Raw genomic sequence first — 6,505 nt, 5'->3', positions numbered from 1 at the left:
TGCGACCTCCTCGATGTCGACGTGTGTCCGGTCTCCGCCAAGCCTTTGATGCCTCCAAGTTTTTCGCTCCTAGCTCCCGGGCCGCCTACTTGACTCGCTTTCGTCTCGCTTGACTCGACTGACATTGTCTCCATCCCATCATGTTCTCATGCTCTTTCGTGCACCATGTGGACCGCCCATGACTCCGACCGGACACCTCGGGTCCATCGGTCCAAGCCTACTTGTGTTCATCCTTCACCACCCTTGGTCGATCGACATGAACCTTTCACTTGACCTTCACCACATGCCATCGGTTGCCACACCGCATCCAACACCTGCACATCCCAAGCCAAGAGCAACATCATTGCAACACAATGTTGTCAATCACTCATCATCCAAGCGTGACCACCATTGGTCCTCAATACTTGTTCCTGTGAAATATGTGTTTTCAGTGCTTAATAAAATACATGTTTAATATCCTTATTGTGCGATAAATAGTTCTCATGCTCATAATATCCTGAAAAATTCACAGTAGCCTCTGATAATTAAGCTCTAGTTAAAAATCATTCTTCACATCTGCAGAATAACCATATTTGATTTTTAGTAAATTCTATGGTTGTCAAATCCATCTCAAATGTTTACAATAGATTTCTTGTGTAGAGGGAAAGCTTCTGTAAAAATTTCATGTTCATATCTTAATAGATGGTTCTTGAAACATTTATTCATGTTAAAGGCTAATTTATTTAATAAAGATAATTGCTACTAGAATTTGTAGGTTCACAAATGATTAATTATGTTTTTCATCAGAAACATGACCATTCCTTGAATAATAAACTTCTACTAATTTTATATGTGTACACAATCACTATCAAAGTAAAATCCATATTTTCCTTCCAACCAACCTTGTTTTGTGAAGAAAAAAAGGTGTATAAACTTGTCTAGGTGAATGTGGCCGAAAATGCGCCCTATGCTTTTGCAATGATTAATGAAATGCAACCTACATCATGAAAGGTTATAGACGAAATCTTATGCATATGCATCTCGTGTTGAAGCTAACCTCGTGGTCGGAACATATGAGTTGGTCCCAGAAGCTGAAGAAGAACACTCTACTGCTGCGTTGAACCTAATCGAGATGACTCAAGACCTGACCCAAGATTTGGAAGAGCCCAAGGCTAACCTAGGACAAGAAGGCAAGCCTCGGAGCATAACCCTGGTTTTCAAACTTATGCAATATCCTATTTACTTATGTTTGTGCATTAAGTTCATAGGAGTTGTATTGAAACCTTAGTTGCATGCTCCCTATTACCCATGTTTGAATACTAGCATGATAATTCATTTAGTTGCTATGCTAAATAGGGACACGACAAAAGTCGAGTGATTTCCTGTCACTCGCGAGCTATATGAGTTGCATGTTTACTTATGTTGGAATCATAAGGTTGAAGAGCGGGGCTTGGTACTATGTTTTGAAATTGTTGATGCCCTATCTGTATAGAGGAAAATTGCTAAGGTTGAAACCTGTGGGAGTATTGGTCAAGTGTTTGAACATACTAAACACATGCTGAGAGTATGGGGAATCAGTAAGCCTACTACCTGATTGAACCGGAACGTGGACATACTCCCCGCTCTCTCTGGAACTAGGTTCCCATGAGGCCTCATTTGGGTACAAGTGCGGTCACGGCACTGCGTCGTTACGGGGACCATTGGGGCATTATATCCAAGGGAAGTGGGATCTAGACACGCGTCGGGGATCGATGGGAACCGTTGATATATGTGAACCCGTTGTGGTATGCATATGTCGTGGGTTTAGGTCCACCTTGCAAGGTTAAGAAATTTGATTCGAATTGTCTGCTTCTTAGAGTTTGGGACTGCTTGACCGCTTTTCCTGCATTGAGTAAGAAGAGGAACAAGGATGATGCTTAATATTGATGCTCAAGAAGAGGTAAAAAGCTCAATGCAACCAGCAAAAGAGCACAAGAGCATAAAAAGCTCACAAAGACGCGACTCCCCCTGAACAAAGCACTCCCCCTGAAATCTTGCATAAATGCAATCTCTCCCTTTTGATAGATGAATGAGTTTGTGTAAATTTCTCTCCCCCTTGTTGACAATGCAAACATCAAGACGAGCATGAGAGCACAAAATGCATGTCATGAAATGCATAATCTACCAAGCTTCTCAAATATACCACAAAATACTCTCAAAGGCTACAAGAGAGAAAATGCTTGGAGGATCAGAAAGAGCAAGAGCATTGCCATCAAGAGGATATTATGTTACAACCAGGAGGTGAAGCAAGTATCAAGTTTTAGCAATGTATAAAAAGATCACCACATGAGCAAGCACCTAGTCAAGAATCACCCAAGCAAGAATAAACTAGGCCATCAAGAGCTCATATAAGGAAGATACATTCTCAACAAGAGATCATTGCAAACACCCACATAGGCATCACAAGTCATGTGAAGCTTGTTGAAACCAAGTGCCTACTTTTGGTAGACATCATGTAACAACTACGCAGTCAAAAAATATGAGCATTAAGCATAAATATTTGGTAAATTTTTTAAGTTTTCTTTTCATCATTTTTTTTGCATTATTCACACAAAACAAGGTACATAAAGTGCCTTTGTGTCACAAAGAAGCCATGCTTCCCCAAGGAATGCATCATGAGCTAAACATTTATAATGACACCTAGATCTTGGACCCAATTGAAAAGAACATGAATTCCAACCACAAGCTAAAGATGGAACCAACATTCAAACAAGGGCAAATCATAACCAAGGATCTACTCATGGGTGATAAGCAAGTTAATATAGTAGAAATTAGCATTGGATTTCAAAAACAGTTAACTCATCATGTATAAAATATCATCAAGAGCATAACTGCACATTGCATCAAAAATTACCAACCAAGGCACTAGCTCACAAGTAGCATAAGATAATAGTCAGAGCATATAAGGGAAGCTCATCTAGTGCAATATGATACAGATGCAATGAAAGCCAAACTAGCATACTACAAAGATGCTAACGAGAAAAAATAGCTATACAAGTATAATACAAGAGAAGCTCCAAAACTCAATTTAGAAAGGAAAGAACACACCTAACTCCCCCCGCAAATGAGCAAAAGTGGCTTGATCCAGGGGTTTGGTGAAGATGTCAGCGAGTTAGTTTTGGGTAGCAACATAGCCAAGGTCAATGTCCCCTCTCTCAACATGATCTCTCAGAAAATGATATCTCACATCTATGTGTTTGGTTTTTGAGTGGAGAATGGGGTTCTTGGCTACACTAATGGCACTCGTGCTATCACAAAGGAGGGGTATATGGGAAAAACTCAAACCAAGTCTCTCAAAGTGGAGATCATCCACAACAGTTGGGAACAATAGCTTGCAGCAGCAACATACTCAGCTTCGGTGGTAGATTGAGCAACACTAGATTGTTTGCGGGAAGACCATGAAACCAAAGAAGAACCAAGAAACTAGCAGGTACCAGAAGTGGACCTGCGATCCAACCGACACCTAGCAAAATCCGCATCGGAGTATCCATGAAGTGTGAGTGTCAAGGAAGTAGAGTACCACAAACCAAACTCAGGTGTGAAACGAAGGTACCTCATGATTCTCTTTACGGCTTGACAGTTAGATGTTCTTGGTGAAGCTTGAAAATGAGCGCACATAGACACGGCGAAGTGTATGTCTGGCCTCATCACCGTCAGGTACACGACGGAGCCGATCATGCTCCAGTACTCCTTCTGGTCCACTGGTTCTCCATCTGCATCCGCATCCTAAGCTGTCATCGTCTCCATAGGAGTTGATAATGGCTTGGCGTCAGCCATGTCAAACTTCCTCAGCACATCCTTTGTGTACTTGCCTTGGTGCACAAAGGTACCATCCTTGCTTTGCTTGATTTGTAGCCCGAGGAAGAAGGTCAACTCACCCATCATCGACATCTCAAATTCCCTACTCATATCGTGCAAACTTGGCAAGCAAAACATGAGAAGAACCACCAAAGATAATATCATCCACATATATCTGAATAATCAACAAGTTATTACCTTGCCTGAGAAGAAAGAGTGTTTTATCAATTGACCCCATTTCAAACCCATTCCCAAGCAAAATGGATTTCAACCTAGCATACCACGCTCGAGGTGCTTGTTTTTGGCCATAGAGAGCTTTCTGGAGTTTGAAAACATGGTCAAGATGTTTAGGATTTTCAAAACTAACGGGTTGTTTCACGTATACTTCCTCCTCAGTAAAACCATTTAGGAAGACACTTTTCACATCAATTTGGAAGAGCTTAAAACCTTTAGCCACAGAGAAGGCTAGAAGGATTCTAATCGCTTCCAAACAGGCAACAGGGGCAAAGGTTTCCTCATAATCAATTCCCTCTTTTTGCCTAAAACCTTGGGCAACCAACCCCGCTTTGTTTCTCACAACCAACCCATCCTTGTCCTATTTGTTTTTGAAAACCCATTTTGTTCCTATAGGGTGGCAATTTGCAGGTGGTTCAACTAAAATCCAAATCCTATTTATCTCAAAGTTTTCTAACTCCTCATGCATGTCATTGACCCAGTTTGAATCAGATAAAGCATGTCCAATATCTCAGGGTTCAAAACAGGCAACAAATGCAGAATGTGCAAAGTGTGAAATCTGCCTATAGCTGTACCTAGTGGTGTGCTCATGCAAGTTACCGATCATCTGTTGTGGAACTCCTCGCTCTGAAGTCGCCTCCCCCTCAACAGCAGCTGGATCACTCTGATCTTCTTCTTCATCATCATGTAGCGGTACTTATTGATGGCTTGTAGTAGTGGTAGTGGAGGTAGGGCCATCAACCATCATAGTCGAAGTAGAGGGTACAGGAGTAGCAGCTGGAGCAAGGTCAACCGCATCATCTTCTTCATCACCACTGTCAACATGCTCATCCTCTTCCTCAAATATGCTTTGCCCTATTTCATGTTCACCTGCAGCTTCAAAGACAGGGGTTATGCAAGGTATAGTTTCATCGAAGGTAATCTCACAAGTTTCCACGATCTGGTTAGTTTCAAGGTTAAGTACACGGTAGGCATGACTATGAGCAGCATAACCAAGAAAGATACCATCCGTAGACTGAGACTCAAATTTGTCCAAATTACCTTTCTTGAGAATAAAACACTTGTAGCCAAACACTCTCAGGTGACTTACTTTGGGGGTGCATCGATGCATTAGCTCATATGAGGTTTTCTTCAGGAAAGCTCGCAAGAAGATTCGATTGGAAACATAGCAAGCAGTGTTGATGGTCTCGGCCTAATATTTTCTAGGAGTCCTATGCTCATCAAGCATTGTCCTAGCCATTTCGCAAAGAGTCCAATTTTTTCGTTCAACAACACCATTTTGAGGAGGGACATAAGGCGATGAAAACTGGTGTTCAAGACCAAGATCATTGCAAAAGGCTTAAAAACGAGCATTCTTGAATTCTGTGCCATTATCACTACGAATTGCTCTCATGGCATCTGTAGGTCTCTCTTTTTTCAACCTCAAGATCAAATCTCGAACAAAAGGAAATCCATCATCCTTAGATTCCATGAAGAAAATCCATGAATACCTCAAGAAATCATCAACAACCACAAGCACATACCACTTCCCACCAACTGAGCAAACGCGAGCTGGACCAACTGTATCCATGTGCAACAACTCTCCTAGGTGCTCAGTCATCACTTGATTCACAGGTGGTTGAGAAGCGGCAATCATTTTGCCATGACAACATGGAGCACAAACAAGATCTTTCTCAAATTTTAGCTTGGGCAAACCTCAAAGAAGATCAAAAGCACTCAACCGAGAAAGCAAATCAAAGCTCAAATGACCCAATCTTCTATGCCATTTCCAAAGTTCAGAAGATGAGCCAGCCACTAAACACCGAGAGAGACCAAATGACTTGAAAAAATCAACTCAAAACACTTGACCCTTGAGGACGATCATACACACAAGATCGCCTCGAGAGTCTAAAATTCGTGAAGCCTCATGCTTGAAACGAACCTCAAAGCCATCATCAAGGAGTTGCGAAACCGAGAGCAAATTGAAACTGAGAGAGTCAACAAGAGCAACTTGCTTGAGCATGAAATTCTCACTCACCTTGATGGCACCCTCGGACAATACCTTACCTCTACTATTATCCCCGAAAGTGATGTACTCCCTGGTCATCACTGGGGCGAGGCTGGAGAACCATCTATGATCACTGGTCATATGACGAGAACAACCGGAGTCAATGAGCCATGTGTTCTCCAGGCCTCCGACCTTCTCAAATGAAAGGAGGCCAAGGATGAGTAAATGTTCAACGCTGGGGTTAGAAAAACAAGTAGAATATCAGTTTCGAACCATTTGCTCAAGAGTGGGGTTAGCAAAATCAACCATCTCTCGTCTCACCGAAGGACTACGGCCAGCATTAGGGGGAAAACGTGGTCCGTTGTAACTTTGAGACTCAAAGCCATGGCCATGCTGTCCTAAGTCATATTGATCATGATGAGGAGCATGCCTGGCAAAACTGCGAGAATGAGTTGAATGCACACTATC

The sequence above is a fragment of the Setaria italica genome, chromosome VI, assembly GCF_000263155.2.
Source record: "Setaria italica strain Yugu1 chromosome VI, Setaria_italica_v2.0, whole genome shotgun sequence".
Classification (NCBI taxonomy): Eukaryota; Viridiplantae; Streptophyta; class Magnoliopsida; order Poales; family Poaceae; genus Setaria; species Setaria italica.
This window is presented reverse-complemented; position numbering follows the sequence as displayed.